This window comes from Schistocerca americana, chromosome 1 (assembly GCF_021461395.2).
Source record: "Schistocerca americana isolate TAMUIC-IGC-003095 chromosome 1, iqSchAmer2.1, whole genome shotgun sequence".
NCBI classification, from domain to species: domain Eukaryota; kingdom Metazoa; phylum Arthropoda; class Insecta; order Orthoptera; family Acrididae; genus Schistocerca; species Schistocerca americana.
Genome location: NC_060119.1, coordinates 549,685,762 through 549,708,563, shown reverse-complemented (window position 1 = coordinate 549,708,563; position 22,802 = coordinate 549,685,762).

Below are 22,802 nucleotides of genomic sequence, written 5' to 3'. Positions count from 1 at the left end.
TCAACCTCTGATGTCCGGTTTCGTTTATGACTGCTGTGTCTTAATGCCATATATGCACGAACACAGTAACACCGTTTCTTGGTGCTCTCTAACAATGGCTGAAACGAATTCTAACAGGTCGCGAGAAAATATTGCAATTGGTCATTTGAAAAGCTTTATTTTAAACGTATGTTTCGTTCTATGCAATACGAGTTATGTTACGTGTGCGAAAGTGTTTTGAATTTCTTAAATCACAGAGTGTTTGATTTTCTTTCAAAGCTTTACACTTTGACGGCCAGCCACTTAGAATTTCGAGCCCAGAAGACCAGGCATTTACATCATTACTTAAAATTTTACTGGCACATTTGCGTGATGTATCGAAGTGTAACACACACAGAAAAGACAAATGGCTCTGAGCACTATGCGACTTAACTTCTGAGGTCATCAGTCGACTAGAACTTAGAACTAATTAAATCTGACTAACCTAAGGGCATCACAAACATCCATGCCCGAGGCAGGATTTGAACCTGGGACCGTAGCGGTCGCTCGGCTCCGGACTGTAGCGCCTAGAACTGCACGGCCACTCCGGCAGGCCGCAGAAAAGACAAAATGACAAAATATTATATGTGAAAGCTTAGCTTTTCTTGCAGCTACATTGTGTACATTAATTTAAACCATTAACTTTTCCTCTTTGTGAGTTCGCGCTATGTAACAGTGATGTTGCTGTAGGCTGACTACGTCACGTGTCCTATGCTCAGAATCACTGCATTTACACGCGACACATAGCCCAATTTAACTACGGCGCCTGGAAAGCAGCAGATATAGATTATGATTTAGTCAGCACAATCGCTATCTCTCTTTAGTTATACTGGGTGTAAACAGCTTCAGTCTAATATTTCTACTTGTCCTTCACTGTACAAAAAGCCACTCCGTCAATATTACCCGAAAATTTTTAAAAACAAGACCAAACCTGATAGCCAAAGCACGTTTCAATACCGGCTGCGTTTACATGGGAGCGAAAATCGATTGAGGAATTGGAAAACCGGAACCAGAAGCGAATTTCCAGAATCGAATTTGAAGCGTCTAGTGACCACCCAGGAGCGGTACTGGGAGATCCAGTTTTGGGAGTCCCATGTAAACGCGATGATGTTATCATCAGCTGGTGAAATCGCGTGACATTAGCAATGACTGGGTTACAAAAGCATATCGCGATCTCGATTTAAATGCTTCGTAAACAAACGTTTTGTGTTTGGTGGAATTTCACTATATACTTCCGTAATACAAAAATGTTGCTGCAAATCGAAGATCTTTCCAAAGCGCATTTTTTTTTTCCTTCCCTGTGGTTTGTTTCCTAAAGTTGCAGGACTGATAAGTTTTATGATCCCGAGGGAAGTATACTGTTACCTAACACAGAAAAAGCGTATTTTAACCTGGGAGAATCCGGGAATTTTTTTCTTTTCTGCGTATACACCCTGTATGCACTAATGCTTAATGTAGGCGATATTAGCCGTCCTTATTTATTCTGTCTTTATATCCCCTTTGTTTGTATTAATTTTTGACCCTATGTATAGACTTTTTATAACTCTTTAACTTGCTGACATAGCCAATTGTGCCATAATTGAACAGAGCTTGCTTGTGGTAGTACTATCAAAAGCTTTGGAAAAGTCTATATAGGTTACATGTGTCTGTCAGCTGAGTTCTCTTCTTTAATTCGTTATTTGTTGTAAAATAGACGTGGCATCAGCAGTTCATCTTGCTTTTCTATAACAGCTTTGCTCTTCTGGAGTCAACATTTCTGAAATAGTTTGGAGGATTTTGTTTATTATTATTCATACAATTTATATACTGAATTCAGGAGGCATATGTGTATGTAGTTTCTGCAACATCCTTTTGTGATTGCGAACATTACTTACGGTATTTTTCAAGAATTTTGATATTTTTAATCTCCTTTTAAAAGTGCCTAAAATTCACCTGTGTTGACTGTGTCAGTTTCATGACATTCCTTCTCCTTTTCAAGTAGGTTATTGTGTTCCTCATTGTACCATAGATATCTACAATCCTAAAAACTTTCTGTCCTGCTTTATCATGTCTAATTTTAATTTATCTATCTGTGTTCTGTTAAGAAGTTTTAGAGATTTATATATGCAATTCTGCATTTTGTGTATGTCGTGTTCTATTTGACTAATAAATCACTCACAAGAATTCTGTTGTCTTTTTGTATGTGTGATTTTTTTAGTGCAAACAATTGTAAAGTTGTAAAATGCCAATAGTTATATCCATATGTAAGGCTTGAAACTCATGTCTTGTCAGTTTTTTTGCCTCAGCTCAGTTTCTTTACTGCCTCTATCTTATATCAATGGAAACTCCACACTGGAGTTCCAACAATATTAGGAAAAGGATAGATTACTAATCTCCATCAAGATGTCATGTTTAGTTGCAGACTGGCACAACAAAAAGACTGTTACACATTTATCTTTTGGTCAAAGCCTTCTTCAGAAAAGAAAAACACACACATTCATAAAAGCAAGTAAACCTCGCTCACATCTCCAGTAGCTCGGAGAGACATTGATCTTGTAACCATGCTAGTGATGATGTGTTAATTTGACTGTGAAACCTGTAATGTTATTAGAAGAACCGTACTACTAAAAATTCTTCCACCTTTATTGCAGTAGCCTGCTGTTGGCCATCTAATGTCTGTAGCTTACCCTAGTATTCCAGATACCTTCCAAAACTTTTGATTCAACAAAATCTCCTTGTGTACCTCACTCTACTTGAAATTCAATCACAGCTTGTAATGAGACACACAATTAAGGAAAATATTACCTGTTATGTGGTGTTTATCAGCTTATCAGAAAGATCTCATAAGTGTTATTTAGCAGGACTAGTAGGGGTTGACTGTTACTAAAATTCTTCACGTCACTGGCAACATATGCTATCACTTTGCACAATACAAGAATGTTAAATATTGACTCATTATATATGCTATTTGAGGCTGAAATCAAGTAGAACTGAATCAAGGAGTTTGTAGCGGCAAATGATGTCCATCAGTGGATATAGATGGCAGTGATCTGTTTCAGTCTGTTTTCTCTTTATTACGTACTTCTTTGTCCTACTGTTCTGGTGCTCGCTCTTGATATGTTTTGGTGCTAACTCACCATGTTTGTAATTTGTGCTTCAGTGTAAATATACTAAGTCATCTTGCAAGTGTGGAGCTTTTTCTTTCTTGCTATTAATTCTATTCACTTAAAGTAGACAAAGAGCTAGAATCAAGATTAAGAATACTGATGGTACTACAGTCAAGTCAGAGCCACAACGGCAACCTCAGAATGCAGTTACACAGGACACCACAGTAAAGGCAAGCTCTTCAAATGAACCTACAGTCTCTACAGTTCAAGGCAGGAACTTTGGAAATGTTAAACTTCCTACCTTCTGGACGAAACAACCACACCTATGATTCATGCAGGTAGAGAGCATATTTTTGCAACATGGTGTCATAGCTTCAATCAACAGGTTTCATTGTGTGTTGGCACATTTTGAAAAGGCACAAAGTGTGCAAGCAGATAACTTGTTAAGTTCACATAGTTATGAGATTCTAAAAGAGTGTTTAATCAAACAGTGTGCATTAACTCTGGAGAGCAGATTGCATAAACTGTTACAGGAGAATTGACTGGTGAGATGTTGCCGAGGCTTCCCTTCAGTCTTTATGCCTTAGGAAGCTACCACCAACAATCAGCAATCTGTTAGCAGCACATGCCAAATTATGCTTGGCAGTCTTGGTCAAGAAAACTGAGATGATGGCTGAATATTCAGAGCGTAAAGGTTATAGCACTGTCAAACAGACTGGCATGACTGATGCCCGGACAACTAAGAGTGTGAAGGAATTACAAGCCACAGGGGCAGCTGTGAAACAAGAGCAAATAGCCACTCCATAAGCAAAAGTAAACACAGATAAAGAAACCACCAGTTCAAACTTTGTGGTGTTGATACCATTGGCATTTCAGCAAAAATGCATGTCAATCGATCAGTCTGTGCAATTTTCCAAACTAGTTCGATGAACCTGGAAGGATGTAGGTGGTTGCTGACAAAAAAATTGCCCTACTACTTCTTTATCTCCCGCATCTACTGCACCAAGGTTACAGGAGCTGATCACTGCCATACATAGGCAATGTGGAACATACCTGGGTATGTCACACATGAAGATTTCCACAGGCGCACCATTTGGTGAGCATCAATCAGCAGGTCACGTACTTCTGACATGTAAAAGTACACACAGGACTGTTTTTACGCTCCCGCAAGGCGCTGACTGCTATACAACTCAGAAGTCTGTGAGTAGATAGTGCATAACATTTATGGAGGGATTCAAAAGCTATAGTTTTGAAGAACTGTAGTGGCAGATAGGAGGCTACAGACAAAACAGATTGGCCTGGCATGTGCAACCAAGAGCAGTCTCTCCAGTTATTTGTGGGGGACAACATGCCTGGAACAACATTTTTGTAAATCCAGGTTCTGATTGCAGTGTGTTACCAGCTGGAAGTTTCACAGGCAATGGTTCCAATGTTCCAATAACTCTAGCAGTGACAAATAATTCCACAATTGAGATCACAGAATGAAAATTTCAACACTCGATCTTGGGCTGCAACTCACATTGAGATGGCCATTTCTCAGGACAAATGTGATGGAACTGATTTTGACAGCTCCAAGAACACTGTAGAAGGAGCAAGAGTTTTCAGCATTATTGACTGCCACAAAGCGTATGCACAGATTCCAGTCGCAAAGGGTGATGGGAAGAAGACTGCTATCACAACTCCATTTGGTTTGTTCCATTTCATTTTAAACCCTTTGGCCTAAATGCTGCACAACCATGGCAAAGGTTTATTCAGCAGGTTCATAGAGACCTTTCATTCCTTGTTTTGTTACATGGATGACATTCTTGTCTTCTCCGACAATATGGAACAGCATAAGAAGCACCTACAAACCCTTTTCCAGAAGCTTAAGTACTTTGGAATGGCAATCAACAAAGACAAATGCATTTTTGGGAGAGAGAGAGTACAGTTTCTCAGGTTCATTGGTTCCACAAAATGTCTCTCCCCAAACAATGAAAGAGTACAGCTCATCGGTGACTTTCCGGTTCCAAGGACTTTCAAGGAATTATGAATATTCATAGGAGCAATTACTTTCTATTGACACTGTGAAACAGTCTCCTTTGACTGCACTTCTGAAGGGAAAGCTCACCTTGGGGAACAAGAAGGTACCGTGGAACAAGAATCTCCTGGAGGCTTTTAAGGATGTTAAGGATACTATGGTGGAGGATGTGCTATTACAGCATCCTATTCATGATGCCAAACCAGCAATCATGGTCAACACCAGCCTGGAGACAGCCAGCACATCATTACAACAGAGGATCAATGATGATTGGGACACCTGTCACTTTTTCCTGTCTCTTGACAGAAGCACAGCGCAAATGGAGAACTACAGACTCTGAATTACAAGCCATTCATGTGGAGGTTAAATTCTTGAAAGCATACCTGGAAGACAAGCGCTTTACAATTGATACAGATTATGCACTGCTCGCAGCATTCTTTTCCAAGACAACAGACCTAGCATCGCTCCATCAGTGATTGCATAGTGGACTTCATAGCACAGTACTCCATGACTATAGACACATAAGCAGCAGGTACAATGTTGCAGCTGATTATTTATCACACAGCTGTGCCAGTGTCAATGCTGTCTGCTGGGAGAATATTGTAGTTGATCAAAAGGAAGACTCTGAGTTGGTTCAGTTGTTGGCTAATCAATCTCATGGTTTGTTGTTTGAATAAAGTACGGGTGAAAGAGCTGGGACTTGCCTTATGGTGTCATACATCATAGGGTCAGTGCTTCTACTAAACTGCTGGCACAATACACCATATGGCCCAGAATAAGAAAAGATTCCCACCATTGGACCCAATGTTGGTTACAGTGTCAGAAGAGTAAGGTTGGTAGACATGTGCATGCACCTATGGAAACATTCGGTGAACCTATAGCCTGTTTTATGTACCTACATGTTGATTTGGTGGGACCTCTTCTGTATTCTGAAAATTATAGCTATGTGTTGACAGTGGTGGATTGGTTTGCCCGTTGGTGAGAAACATTCTCTATTTCCAATATTTTGGCAGACACTGTGTCTACGGCAACTACTGGGAGGCTGGTTTGCTCGCTATGATGTACTGCAAGCAATCACGTCTCACTACGGAAGAGAATATGTGGTTTTCTTTTTCAAGAGCTGCTATATATATGTGGCCGCAATCAGATTTGAACAACTTTACAGAAAGTAATGAGCTAATTGAAAGACTTCACCTATCTCTGAATGTTGTGTTAATGGCACACAGCTCTGGTGTTGTTAGGCCTTTGATTAGCAGTGAAGGAAGATCTAGTTTGTTCAGTGGCAGAGTTGGTATTTGGTGAACGAGTACGTCTACATGCTGACTACTAGCCAAAATATCTACAATCCTTCCATCTGAGGAACCCATGTCCAATTTTGGTAGACAATTAGAAGAGAGAATGTCATGGATCCACATGCATCCTCCACAACGTCACGGCAACAAAGTAGTTTTTGTACGCAAGGACTGGCCACGTCAACACACATCTATCTGCAGGATGACACTGTATGTCCCCCTCTCTGCCAACCATATATAGGTCCATTCCGAGTAATGCACAAATTGCCAGACTTCATGAAAGACTTGAATGGAAAGCATGAAACAGTCTCCATAGAGCACCTGAAACATGCTTACCTCAATCTACAGGACAACGAGACTTCGAGTGTGGCCACTACAAAACCATGACCCTCGGGGGCCACACAGACCTTGGGCTGTAGACCATACCATACCACCTACAGACCCTCCACTCATTGCTCCAGTGATCACACAGGCCAGAAGAACTGTTTGCCACCAGTACCACAATATGCCTGGGGCACTGAATTTCAGAAAGGAGGCCAGTGTAGTGGCAAGTGATATCAATCAGTGGACATAGCCAGCAGCGATATGTTTCAATGTGTTTTATCTTTATGTATGTACTTCTTTGTTCTTTTGTTCTGGTGCTCCTTCTCGACATGTTTTGGCACTAATTCATCATGTTTGCAGTTTGTGCTTTAGTGTAAATGTATTAAGTTATGTTGCAAGTGCGGGGTTTATTCTTTCTCGCCATCAATTCTATTCACTTATGGTAGATAGCTAAAAGTTCACCAACTTATTCATTAATTCATCCCTTGTTTTATGTAAACTGTACCATAAAAGAGAACCTTCAAGGATGGGGAACTTACGGTAGATAGCTAAAAGTTCACCAACTTATTCATTAATTCATCCCTTGTTTTATGTAAACTGTACCATAAAAGAGAACCTTCAAGGATGGGGAACCAGTCAAGGTACACATAAATTAAGTGAAACAGCTTTTAGAAAGTGCATTACTAATTAACTTTCATTAAACTGCTATTAATTTTTGGGCTCACACAAGTTGATTTTAAAATAGTAAAATAAACAGGAATGCCACTACTATGAAAAAAAAAGTTATTCAGCTGTATTAAATATCTGTCGATTATCTCCTCTTGTTAACTTATTGCCATAGTGACATTTACCATAGAAGAATAGTTTCACTTAATTGCTATCAATTTTTGTACTCATACAAGCTAATTTTAACATATTAAAATTAATGAGGCTGCTGCTACTTGGAAAAAAAGGATATTTCTTCAGTTATATTAAACATCTGCTGTTTAACTCCTGTAGCTAGCTTACCACAAGGCCATATTTTTATTTATCAAACAAGAATATGGAAGGATAGATGCTACTTGCCACTTACCCGTTGACTGGTTGACAGGCACAATGAGAAAGGCTGCTCTTTCTCTCTCTCTCTCTTAAACACCCACACACATGCACGCACTTGGACACATTGTTTTCTATAGGTGCCAAGGCCTGACTGCGACTGCATGTGAGATGAGCAGCAATTTTGCCGAGGTTGGTAGTGGCATTACAGAAGAAGGGTAGGGACGGAGGGCAGGGATGAAAGGAGATGCCGAGATGCCAGTGCTGCCTATGAGGGCATGCAGTGACACTGACTTCAGTGACAGCTTCACAGCCTGCATCATCTGGGTTCTTACCACAACACACCAGCTTTTCTAAACTGCACAAATAGGAACCCTCCCTACACATGTTCATTGTTCCCATAACCACTGTTGCTTCGACCTTTGGCAGCCCTGTCCTCCACCTGCAAGCATACCTATGTAGTCTGTTTTCCTCCTTTACTTCTGTCCTCTCCTGTTCACTCTAACCCCCACTCCATCAGCACTGCCTTCTGATGCTGCACCTCCTGCATCTCTCCCCTTCCTCATCCTACACCTCTTCTGTACCCACACTAACCTCCTCAGCAAATATTGCTGCTCACTTCAGATGCAATTACTGTTGGACTTTAGTGACTAAAGATGACAGTCACCATCTGAGTTGTGGTTGTCTGAATGTATGTGAGTTTTGTTGTCTATATCTGATGAAGGGCTGAGTCTGAAAGCTGAGTCTGCCACTCAATATCTTTTCTGTGTGGTGAGTAGTGTCTGTCTTTTCATGTTGTTGTTACTATGTAAAAGGAGTGGCTAATTACATATGTTTGTGTAATTTTCTTTTAAATTCAAAAGGATTCTAAATTTATTGTACTGTTAGACTGGAGCTTGTTGTAAACTGTACCACGACAATGAACCATCACTCTGAACTGTTTATAAGAAGGGTGAGTTGAGATGGAAATTATTTTTGTGTGTTGTATTATTATTGTTCTGTAAATCACAAATCAACTGAAAATGATTTTTATTATCATAAACAAACTTGTTATCGAATAACTGCATTGAGAAGTTAATTTAATAACCACACTTTTGAAGAAGATACTCTTCTCTGCTTAGTATTCCCACTGTTTAGTTCTTCTTCTCAAATATTTTGTTTACTTTGGCTGAATTGACTCAGAAGATAGGAGTGAAAGTATGCATATTAAGCAGCACACTGGTTTTCAAGTTGACACAGCAAAAGATACTTGTAAGTGCAAAACATTATGAACTGAGCTTCTAGAGGAGCTTGGCTAAGAGTTGCGACAATTTAGCTTGTTATGCAAATGGACCCCATGGAATATTATACATAGAATTTCATTCAGTGTATGAATGGGACACCAGCACATCATTTTTACATATGAAACTGCATAACATGAATCTTTGAGAGATAAAGACTTAAACTGTAGGCTTCAATTCATCTGTAGGCCTACTCATTCATTTATTCATTCGCATGTCATGTTCTGTAAATCCCATCATGCAGAAGTGACTTTAGGGATGAGGGATGAGTCAAGTTATACATTAACAGTTATAAGTAGTCACTGCATGCTATTTCTGTGAAATATATTAACAACAAATTATGGCTACAGTCAAGATGTCTTAAGAAATCCCTGACAGCTTGCAGCTCATAGCCAGCTTTCAGCTCTGAAGTACTAATGGCTGCAGGTGAAAACAGTAGTTGCCTACAGAGATGTGACAACACAGAGGCATTGCCATAGAGACATCTTCAAAATTGCTGTATTTTTTGGTTGAGGTAACTGCTTAAAGCTGTAGTGCTCCCTGCCGCCGTTGGATAAGCAGCTGCCAGCAGCAAGTCGTTTACTCACTTATTTGTTATATAGTTTAATTCTTAATTTCTTTGCATGTATTTGGGTACATGCGTTGTTTAATTCATAAATTTCGGTCGTATTATAGTATTTGAGAGTTGTAGCATCGCGTTTTAGTACCTGAATAGTGTAAATTCGCGCCAGCAGCAAGTCGTTTACTCTCAGCTCACTTATTTGTTACACAGTTTAATTCTTAATTTCTTTGTGTGTATTTGAGTACATGCATTGTTTAATTCATAAATTTCGGGCATATTATAGTATTTGAGAGTTGTAGCATCGCGTTTTAGTACCTGAATAGTGTAAATTCGCGTAGTCGTCTGTCTTCTGTTTTTGTTTTGAATGGCCAGTGTCGGTTGGTCACAGCCAGTGTGCTCCCTGTCGCTGTTGGATAAGCAGCTGCCAGCAGCAAGTCGTATACTCTTACCTCACTTATTTGTTACACAGTTTAATTCTTAATTTCTTTGTGTGTTTTTGGGTACTTGCATTGTTTAATTCATAAATTTCCAGCATATTATAGTATTTGTGAGTTGTAGCATCGCGTTTTAGTACCTGAATAGTGTAAATTCGCGTAGTCGTCTGTCTTCTGTTTTTGTTTTGAACGGCCAGTGTCGGTTGGTCACAGCCAGTGTGCCCCCTGCCGCCATTGGATAAGCAGCTGCCAGCAGCAAGTAGTATACTCTTAGCTTACTTATTTGTTACATAGTTTAATTCTTAATTTCTTTGCATGTTTTTGGGTACTTGCATTGTTTAATTCATAAATTTTGGGCATACTATAGTATTTGAGAGTTGTAGCATTGTGTTTTAGTACCTGAATAGTGTAAAATAGTGTAGTCTCCTTCTGCCGCCGAACAGTGTGTCAGCAGTGTGCAAGTAGCAGCATTACTGCATTTACTAGGCAATCTTGTATTTTAATAACCGTTTAAATTTTGTGTCGAATTGTTTGTGCTCTCTGTAGATTAGTTCAGACATTCTTTGCTCAACAGTATTTAGCATGGATAGGGACTGCGACTGCTGTGTTCGGATGCGGGCTGAGTTGGCATCCCTTCGCTCCCAGCTACAGGCAGTGTTGGCTTTGGTCACACAGCTTGAGGCTGTTGCCAATGGGCATCACTGTGGGGGTCCGGATGGGGGTTTGTTGGGGACGGCCAGCTCGTCCCATGCATCCCCTGATCGGACTACGGCTGTGGCTGCCCGGGATACTGGCCACATTGAGGCTGACCCCTCACCCGTGGTGGAGTGGGAGGTCGTCTTGAGGTGTGGCAGGGGGCGAAAGACATTCCAGAGGGCTGAACGGAAGGCCTCTCCAGTTTATCTCACGAACCGGTTTCAGACTCTGTCTCCAGCTGATACTGATCTTCAGCCGGACATGGCTGCTTGTCCTGTTCCAGAGGTTGCTCCTCAGTCTGCAAGATCCAGGTGGTCACAGAGGGTGGGCTTACTGGTAGTTGGGAGCTCCAACGTCAGGTGCATAATGGGGCCCCTTAGGGATATGGCAGCAAGAGAGGGAAAGAAAACCAATGTGCACTCCGTGTGCATACTGGGGGGAGTCATTCCAGATGTGGAAAGGGTCCTTCCGTATGCCATGAAGGATCAGGGTGCACCCATCTGCAGATGGTCACTCATGTCGGCACCAATGATTTGTGTTGCTATGGATTGGAGGAAATCCTCTTTGGCTTCTGGCGGCTATCTGATTTGGTGAAGACTGCCAGTCTCGCTAGTGGGATGAAAGCAAAGCTCACCATCTGCAGCATCGTCAACAGGACTGACTGTGGACCTTTGGTACAGAGCTGAGTGGAGGGTCTGAATCAGAGGCTGAAACGGTTCTGCAACTGTGTGGGCTGCAGATTCCTCGACTTGCACCATAGGGTGGTGGGGTTTCGGGTTCCGCTGGTTAGGTCAGGAGTCCACTACACGCAGAAGCGGCTACACGGGTAGCAGGGGTTGCGTGGCGTGGACTGGGCAGTTTTTTAGGTTAGATGGCCTCGGGCAAGTACAGAAAGGGCAACAGCCTCAAAGGGTGCAGGGCAAAGTAAGGACATGCAGGGACTAAGCAGCAATCGATATTGTAATTGTAAACTGTTGAAGCTGCGTTGGTAAAGTACCGGAACTTCAAGCACTGATAGAAAGCACCGAAGCTGAAATCATTATAGGTACGGAAAGCTGGCTGAAGCCAGAGATAAATTCTGCCGAAATTTTTACAAAGTCACAGACGATGTTTGTAAACGATGGATTGCATGCAACTGGTGGTGACATGTTTGTTGCTGTAGTGAAGTAGAAGTGGATAGTTCCTGTGAATTATTATGGGTGGAGGCTACACTCAACAACCGAGCTAGGTTAATAATTGGTTCCTTTTACTGACCTCCCGACTCAGCAGCATTAGTGGCAGAACAACTGAGAGAAAATCTGGAATACATTTCACATAAATTTTCTCAGCATGTTATAGTCTTAGGTGGAGATTTCAATTTACCAGATATAGACTGGGACACTCAGATGTTTAGGACGGGTGGTAGGGACAGAGCATCGAGTGACATTATACTGAGTGCACTATTCGAAAATTACCTTGAGCAATTAAACAGAGAACCGACTCGTGGAGATAACATCTTGGACCTACTGATAACAAACAGACCTGAACTTTTCGACTCTGTAAGTGCAGAACAGGGGAATCAGTGATCATAAGGCCATTGAAGCATCCCTGAATATGGAAGTAAATAGGAATATAAAAAAAGGGAGGAAGGTTTATCTGTTTAGCAAGAGTAATAGAAGGCAGATTTCAGACTACCTAACAGATCAAAACAAAAATTTATGTTCCGACACTGACAATGTTGAGTGTTTATGAAAAATGTTCAAGGCAATCGTAAAATGCGTTTTAGACTGGTACGTGCCGAGTAAAACTGTGAGGGACAGGAAAAACCCACTGTGGTTCAACAACAAAGTTAGGAAACTACTGCAAAAGCCAAAGAGAGCTTCACTGCAAGATTAAACGCAGCCAAAACCTCTCAGACAAACAGAAGCTAAACGATGTCAGAGTTAGCGTAAGGAGGGCTATGCATAAAGTGTTCAGTGAATTTGAAAGTAAAATTCTATGTACCGACTTGACAGAAAATCCTAGGAAGTTCTGGTATTATGTTAAATCAGTAAGTGGCTCGAAACAGCATAGCCAGACACTCTGGGATGATGATGGCATTGAAACAGAGGATGACATGCGTAAAGCTGAAATACTAAACACATTTTTCCAAAGCTGTTTCACAGAGGAAGACTGCACTGCAGTTCCTTCTCTAAATCCTCACACAAACGGAAAAATGGCTGACATCGAAATAAGTGTCCAAGGAATAGGAAAGCAACTGAGGAAAGTCCACTGGACCTGACGGGATACCAAATTGATTCTACACAGAGTACGCGAAAGAACTTGTCCCCCTTCTAACAGCCGTGTACACCAAATCTCTAGAGGAACAGAAGGTTCAAAATGATTGGAAAAGAGCACAGGTAGTCCCAGTCTTCAAGAAGGGTCATTGAGCAGATGCGCAAAACTATAGACCTATATCTCTGACATCGATCTGTTGTAGAATTTTAGAACATGTTTTTTGCTTGTGTATCATGTCATTTCTGGAAACCCAGAACCTACTCTGTAGGAATCAACATGGATTCTGGAAACAGCAATCGTGTGAGACCCAACTCACTTTATTTGTTCATGAGACCCAGAAAATATTAGATACAGGCTCCCAGGTAGATGCCATTTTCCTTGACTTCCAGAAGGCATTTGATACAGTTCCGCACTGTCGCCCAATAAACAAAATAAGAGCCTACGGAATATCAGACCAGCTGTGTGGCTGGATTGAAGAGTTTTTAGCAAACAGAATACAGCACGTTGTTCTCAATGGAGAGACATCTACAGATGTTAAAGTAACCTCTGGCGTGCCACAGGGAAGTGTTATGGGACCATTGCTTTTCACAATATATATAAATGACCTAGTAGATAGTGTCAGAAGTTCCATGCGGCTTTTCGCGGATGATGCTGTAGTATACAGAGAAGTTGCAGCATTAGAAAATTGCAGTGAAATGCAGTAAGATCTGCAACGGGTAGGCACTTGGTGCAAGGAGTGGGAACTGACCCTTAACATAGACAAATGTAATGTATTGTGAATACATAGTAAGAAGGATCCTTTATTGTATGATTATATGATAGCGGAACAAACACTGGTAGCAGTTACTTCTGTAAAATATCTGAGAGTATGCGTGCGGAACGATTTGAAGTGGAATGATCATATAAAATTAATTGTTGGTAAGGCAGGTGCCAGGCTGAGATTCATTGGGAGAGTCCTTAGAAAATGTAGTCCATCAACAAAAGAGGTGGCTTACAAAACACTCGTTCGACCTATACTTGAGTATTGCTCATCAGAGTGGGATCTGTACCAGGTCGGGTTGAAAGAGGAGATAGAGAAGATCCAAAGAAGAGCGACGCGTTTTGTCACAGGGTTATTTGGTAAGAGTGATAGCATTACGGAGATGTTTAGCAAACTCAAGTGGCAGACTCTGCAAGAGAGGCGCTCTGCATCGCGGTGTAGCTGGCTGTCCAGGTTTCGAGAGGGTGCGTTTCTGGATGAGGTATCAAATATATTGCTTCCCCCTACTTATACCTCCCGAGGAGATCATGAATGTAAAATTAGAGAGATTCGAGCGCACATGGAGGCTTTCCGGCAGTCGTTCTTCCTGCGAACCATACGCGACTGGAACAGGAAACGGAGGTAATGACTGTGGCACGTAAAGTGCCCTCCACCACACACCATTGAGTGCCTTGCAGAGTATAAATGTAGATGTAGATGTAGCGCTCATCCCACTGCAACTGTCAGGGATCAAGTTATGCCAACAAGTTATAGTGCTAATCTAATTGCATAGAGAAACATAGGAATCACTTCTGGATTGCTTTATAGACAAAACAAAGTGACCACTTTGGAAAAGAGCCAATGCTCCTCCTCAGATGCTACTTAATTACTGTTTAAATAATACTTCCAAGCACATAAGTAATTTTACATGAAACATTATTAGCTGTCTATGTACTGACAAAGTCAAAATCTGTTTAATAGATCATTGGTGTTAAGCAGAATGCATCTCATTAAGACCAAGTATTCTCATAAATAATAAAAGGGATGATTTATAAAGAACTGTTTAACTTTATTTTTGAATATCAGGGTATTTTCTGTTTCCTGCCAGGTGTCTGCTGCAGCTTGCAATCCTAGAACATAAAACACCGTTTTTAAACCTATACATATATAGTTAATCTGTATCGGAATTGTATGTGTGTGTTTGAGGTTTACGGGCGCTAAACGGCGGGGTCATCAGCGCCCAAAAGCATAAAAACAGGAACACATGCAGTGAAGGGACTAAGACGAACAGCGAACAAGGGGAACAGCTAAAAGACACAGACCTGACGCAGTTCCAAATCCTCACATACAGAGGCAAAACAAGAGGAGAAGGAGTGCACTAAAAAAGGAAAGGAAACACAAGGAAGGGAGGACAGAAACCGAAGGGAAACAAGGAGGTATTCGTGACTGGCGGACCTCTTACCTAAAATCTGGGTGAGCCAGTCATCCAGCAGCACATTAAAACCCTCTCCCTAAAATCCGTGGCAACAAATTGGACAGGACACAAAACCGTAAAACCTTAACCACAGACATTGCGTCGTCTTTCAAAATAGAGGGCAAATCCGGTGGCAAAGAAACCACCACCCTCTGATCAGAGAATAAAAGACAGTCAAGTAAAATGTGGCGGACAGTAATCTGGACGCCACAAGCACTGCAGATTGGGGGATCCTCCCGCCGGAGTAAAAAACCATGTGTGAAGGGACTGTGCCCGATGCGGAGGCGAGTGAGGAGAACCTCATCCCGCCTGCATGACTGGTAGGACGTACGCCATGGCCGCGTGGTGGCCTTGACCAGACGCAGCTTATTTTCACCGACTGCCAGCCACTCCTCTTCCCACTGACGCATAACGCGAAAACGCAGGAGGGAGTGTACGGAATTATTTTTATTTCTGGTATTGTGCTTGTGAACTGCAAAGTTCATCCTAAATTCACTTTTGTTGTAACCCACAAACACCATTAGAGAATAATTGTGTACTGTAAGACTGCTACTTCCACAAAGTATGCAGGAGAACTTCTGTGAAGTTTGAAAGGTAGAAGGGATAGAATTGGAAGTAAAACTTTGAGGATGGATTGTGAGTTGTGGTTGGATAGCTTAGTTGATAGTGCACTTTCTTATGAAAGGCAGTGTTCCCAGGTTTGAGTTTCAGTTCAACACACAGTTTTAATCTGTTTGGAAGTTTCAACCATGTTTTATGTACAACAGTAGTAGATGCAACTTATTATTTCAGCAATAAAATAACTGTCAGTGAGAGAAGTGAAGATGATATAGGAAGATGATGTAGGTTGACAATAGCAATAAAAGCTTTTCTAAATCAGAGAAATTTGTTAAGACTGAATTTATGTGCTTAAGAATAAACACGACAAGGTTATCTAAAAAGCTCCTACATGATACTCATCTATTAATAATGCCCAGCATTATTGTTGATTATCTTTGTGGAATGCAGTATATATTTAACCAATTTTTGATTTGTTCTTTGTGTATAACTTTGGGGAATAATAAAAGGACATGTAAATATAGCTTTTCAGAAAGAGAAACAATAAATCAAATTCAGGACCATGCAGAAATTGAAAAGAAGATAGGTAAAATGCAAATGCAGAATCTGTCTGGAGAAACTAGATTGCGTCAATATGATGACACATGGGAAATACAGGGCTCTACTTCATCTGAAAATTGCTGAACAGCCTTGTTAGTAGCTTTAGTTAATAAATAGTTTTCATATATAAGGTGAAAATGACACTTTAAAAAAAATCATTACACTGTGTATCCTTGCAAACACTTCACTTTTTTAACAAATTTCATTTCTGCTGGTTCACTTCCCTTCTTCTAGAACAAAATTATGATAGCTCTTTCAGTGCTATATGTATTTCTCCCTATCATCCATGTTCTCTGTAAATCATTACCTGAACATTCATTATATATTTTCCATTTTATTTTTTCACTTTTTTTCTGTGTGTGCTACCTCAAATTCTAACTACATGTATCTCTCATCCATTCATTTTGCTTTATTTGTATACTTCTGTGCAAAGCTTACTGTACACATTGATGATAAAATCCCTTTATAATATCAAAATACAAAGGCAACTGGTGAGATATCTTCATCTGATTTGTATTATTCATTCAGTGGTTATAAAGTTTTTAATACCATTGCATTTTCATGTTTCAGATAACCTGCTCATGGATGAGATATAATAAAATGAATTCCACACTAAATGGCTTCTTCTCAAAAGAAGGCACAGTGTGTGTCATTTTTACTAAACAAAATCAGACCTGCAGACCCAGCAAAATTTCAGAAGTAAGTACGGGAGAAATCCACCATCACTTCAATCAATTTGTGTGTGGTACAAGACATTTATGGAGACAGGGACTTTGTTTGACAAAGGGACAAGTGGCCAACCATGAATTTATTAGGAAATCATCAATTGTATAAGACAACCCTTCAATCATTCTCCAAAAAAGTCCATCTGTATTGCTGTCAGACAATTACGATTACCATGTTTAACAGTGAATCAAGTTGTACACCAGAATTTGCAACTCTTATGCAGTTGTTACAGATACTTGTCCATTACCTAATGTCTCATAATGCACTTGTAAGATTTACAGACCAAATAAAAACACATGCAATAAAATGATAAACCATGATGGAATGAGTTTGCAGTTAATATGTTAGAACAAATGTTTGTGGAGGAAACATTCTTCACTTGTGTTTGTGTCTTTCAGTGCAACTGAACATAGACAATATCAATATCTGGAGATCAGAAAACCCTGACATGACTATGGAACTAAGGAGAATTAGTGGTGTGGGATCACATGTAATTACATCATTGGTCTACTTTTAGTCTGTAAGACTGTGCACATGTTTACTTAAATCATTTGATAGAATAGATGGCACTACAACTACATGACCATCAACCCACCATAGTTTTCCAGTAAGATGATGCATGTTTCTGAGTTCCAAAATGGAACATTTTCAGACCAGTGGATTGGAAGGGGTGGCCCAATTCCCTGGCCACCTCATTCACTAGACATCACTCATCTAGGCTTATTTCCGTGGGGTGATGTTAAAAGATATAGCTATGGAACAAAAGCGTGGTAGATCACTGATCTTAAACAGAGATTTACTGTTGACATTACCACCATTAAGGAGGATCTGTTACTGTGAACTTGTCAAGGAACTGAGTTCCAACTTGATGTGCTTTGTCCAGATCAGTGTGCCCATATAGGGATGGATTAATTGGGACAAAAACTTAAAGATATGTGTCTCATTTGGTACTAAATTACACATATGTCTTTTCATTGATTACAAATTTTTGATTCAGTGAAATCATGAAACTGTCAAAGTTGCACAGAAGTTTGTTTTTATTTTATAGGCAACCAGTTTTGGAACTTAGTCCATTATCAAGCCATCCACATAAGTGCTACAATAATATGTGTACACTGGCCACATTGCTTTTGTCAAAGGCTAAATGTGAGGTACTATTTGCATACAACAGTCCAGTGCTGCATGTAGCTGGTTTGTTCCATTGGATGCAGTGCTGGACTGTCATACACAAATAATGCCTTGCAATTAGCCACTCACACAAGAAATTTGGTCAATGTACACACATTATGGTAGCACTTATGTGGATACCTTGATAATGGACTAATATCTGAAACATGTCAGCATTTAAATAACAACAAACTTCGGTGAAACTTAGGAGGTTTCATAATTTCACTGACTCATGGTAAATTGCTGCTTAATGCCTCCCAGCATGCTGTAAGCGAAGAATTTTTTTCATTTCTAAAGAGACTTTATGGTACACATTGTATGTGATCTGATTTTTCCTTGTACAGTTACTACACTTCTACATTTTCCTGCCATCTGTTGCTATACAAGTATCTTGCTGTTGTCAGATATATTAATCAGTAGTTACAATCATAAAAGGATGTAATACTACTCTACTCCTACTCTGCACAGCCTCTTTTACAGTTTCAAATACATCAATCTCTTGCTCTTACCCAGCTAATCTGTGGTTTATATGCCTCATCTGTCAGTTTCCACTCCTCCAGACTTCTCTCCTTCTATAAAATCCTGCAGTTATCTGCCCCTCATGTTTCCTTGGATGGAATCATCTGCCAAGCCAACTTCCAACTGCAACAACATGCCAGACTTCACTTCAAAAAACTATTCCACCTTCTCCTAAGCTACCTCACCAGTGTGCTTCTGCTCCTGTCCCTCTGCAGCTCCCTAAGCAGCCACATTATCAACCATCATTTCTCTCCTTCAAACCAAGCTTGGCCAACCTCCTTAACATCCCACAGCTTTCACCACTGCCCCCACATCAATAATAACGCATAATCACAAGAACCAGTCACAACAGTGCAGTGTTCTCAACTTCTTGTCTAAAGCACTCTCCCCTCCTGAATTATCTGTATTTTCCAAGGGTTTCATGTTTCAGCCTAAACCTGCATTTGATCCTGATGCTTTGGTGAAGGACCTACTTCCCTTCACACGTAGTGTCAACTGGAAACATCATTTTGCAACCCAATCCCAAAACCTTTCCAACAGCAAACCTGTCATTGAACCCTGCCTTGAACAGTTCTGACCACTATCCCAACTTGGTCCACCACCACTACCTCAAAATCACCCCTTCCAAGCCGTGCAAGAATTTATCACATCCAGCATTGCTTCACAACCCTTTTCCAGGCTCCTACACACGATGCTAACCAACCCTCTGCAAAATTCCAGGCCCTGCCTTCCCTTAAAACTGATGACTCTATCATTATCCTCCCAACAGACAAAGGATCTACCACTGTGGTACTTGACCAAAAGGAGTATGTTAGTGAAGGTCTACGCCAGCTGTCTGACACCTCTGCATACAGCATCTGCCATCAAGATCCCATCCCTGTGATTCAAGATGACCTGCAGTCCCTCCTAAAACCCTCAGGCCCCTCACAAGGGCTAATACCTCAATCCAAGAAACTTTTTACCCCACCCAAACCACGCACCCCATATTTTACCTTCTTATTAAAATTCACAAACCCAATCATCCTGGCCATCCTATAGTTGCTGGCTTCAAAGCACCCATTGAACATATATCTTCTGCATTAGTTGATCAGCACCTGCAACCCATAGTGCAAAGATGTTCCTCCTATATCAAGGACACCAACCATTTCCTACATTGTCTGAAATCGGAGCCCGTCCCACTCAGACCACACACCTTCTTGTCACCATTGATGCCACCTCCGTCTGTACAAACATCCCCTACACACATGGTCTGTCTGCTGCTGAACATTTCCTCAGACAGTGCCCACCTGATCCCAAACCTATAAGATCTGTCCTGGTCAGCTTAATTAACTTTATACTCACCAAAAACTACTTCACCTCTGAGGGGCAAACATACAAACAAATCAGGCGTATAGTAATGGGAACCAGGATGGCTCCTTCCTATGCCAGCCTTTTCATGGGTTGCTTGGAAGTGGCTTTCCTGGGATCCATAAGTCTTTACCCTCTGGTTTGGTTTAGATACATTGATTAAATCTTTGCCATATGGACTCATGGTGAGGCTGACCTGTTAAAATTCCTGGAATCTCTGAATACCTTCTCGCAATTAAATTTCACTTGATCCAACTCTGAATCCCATACCACTTTACTTGATGTTCATCTCATCCTCATCAAAGGCCAGCTACACACTTTTGTCCACATTAAATCTCTTAACAGACAACAGTACTTATACAGGGCTATTACAAATGATTGAAGCGATTTCATAAATTCACTGTAGCTCCATTCATTGACATATGGTCATGACACACTACAGATACGTAGAAAAACTTATAAAGTTTTGTTCGGCTGAAGCCGCACTTCAGATTTCTGCCGCCAGAGCGCTCGAGAGCGCAGTGAGACAAAATGGCGACAGGAGCCGAGAAAGCGTATGTCGTGCTTGAAATGCACTCACATCAGTCAGCCATAACAGTGCAACGACACTTCAAGACGAAGTTCAACAAAGATCCACCAACTGCTAACTCCATTCGGCGATGGTATGCGCAGTTTAAAGCTTCTGGATGCCTCTATAAGGGGAAATCAATGGGTCGGCCTGCAGTGAGCGAAGAAACGGTTGAACGCGTGCGGGCATGTTTCACGCGTAGCCCACGGAAGTCGACGAATAAAGCAAGCAGGGAGCTAAACGTACCACAGCCGACGGTTTGGAAAATCTTACGGAAAAGGCTAAAACAGAAGCCTTACCGTTTACTATTGCTACAAGCCCTGAAACCTGATTACAAAGTCAAACGCTTTGAATTTTCGGCGCGGTTGCAACAGCTCATGGAAGAGGATGCGTTCAGTGCGAAACTTGTTTTCAGTGATGAAGCAACATTTTTTCTTAATGGTGAAGTGAACACACACAATGTGTGAATCTGGGCGGTAGAGAATCCTCATGCATTTGTGCAGCAAATTCGCAATTCACCAAAAGTTAACGTGTTTTGTACAATCTCACGGTTTAAAGTTTACGGCCCCTTTTTCTTCTGCGAAAAAAATGTTACAGGACATGTGTATCTGGACATGCTGGAAAATTGGCTCATGCCACAACTGGAGACTGACAGTGCCGACTTCATCTTTCAACAGGATGGTGCTCCACCGCACTTCCATCATGATGTTCGGCATTTCTTAAACAGGAGATTGGAAAACCGATTGATCGGTCGTGGTGGAGATCATGATCAGCAATTCATGTCATGGCCTCCACGTTCTCCCGACTTAACCCCAAGTGATTTCTTTCTGTGGGGTTAGGTGAAAGATTCAGTGTTTAAACATCCTCTACCAAGAAACGTGCCAGAACTGCGAGCTCGCATCAACGATGCTTTCGAACTCATTGATGGGGACATGCTGCGCCAAGTGTGGGAGGAACTTGATTATCGGCTTGATGTCTGGCGAATCACTAAAGGGGCACATATCGAACATTTGTGAATGCCTAAAAAAACTTTTTGAGTTTTTGTATGTGTGTGCAAAGCATTGTCAAAATATCTCAAATAATAAAGTTATTGTAGAGCTGTGAAATCGCTTCAATCATTTGTAATAACCCTGTATTTTGACAGTTGCCATCCTTTCAATGTCAAACTTTCCCTCCCATACAGCCTTGGCATTTAAGGCAAATATATTTGCTCACATGCAGACTCTTTCTACATCTACATCTACATCTACATCCATACTCCGCAAGCCACCTGATGGTGTGTGGCGGAGGGTACCCTGAGTACCTCTATCGGTTCTCCCTTCTATTCCAGTCTCGTATTGTTTGTGGAAAGAAGGATTGTCGGTATGCTTCTGTGTGGGCTCTAATCTCTATGACTTTATCCTCATGGTCTCTTCGTGAGATATATGTAGGAGGGAGCAATATACTGCTTGACTCCTCGGAGAAGGCATGTTCTCGAAACTTCAACAAAAGCCCGTGCCGAGCTACTGAGCGTCTCTCCTGCAGAGTCTTCCACTGGAGTTTATCTATCATCTCCGTAATGCTTTCGCGATCACTAAATGATCCTGTAACGAAGCACGCTGCTCTCTGTTGGATCTTCTCTCTCTCTTCTATCAACCCTATCTGGTACGGATCCCACACTGCTGAGCAGTATTCAAGCAGTGGGCGAACAAGCGTACTGTAACCTACTTCCTTTGTTTTCGGATTGCATTTTCTTAGGATTCTTCCAATGAATCTCAGTCTGGCATCTGCTTTACCGACGATGAACTTTATATGACCATTCCATTTTAAATCGCTCCTAATGCGTACTCCCAGATAATTTATGGTATTAACTGCTTCCAGTTGCTGACCTGCTATTTTGTAGCTAAATGATAAGGGATCTATCTTTCTATGTATTCGCAGCACATTACACTTGTCTACATTGAGATTCAATTGCCATTCCCTGCACCATGCGTCAATTCGCTGCAGATCCTCCTGCATTTCAGTACAATTTTCCATTGTTACAACCTCTCGATACACCACAGCATCATCTGAAAAAAGCCTCAGTGAACTTCCGATGTCATCCACAAGGTCATTTATGTATATT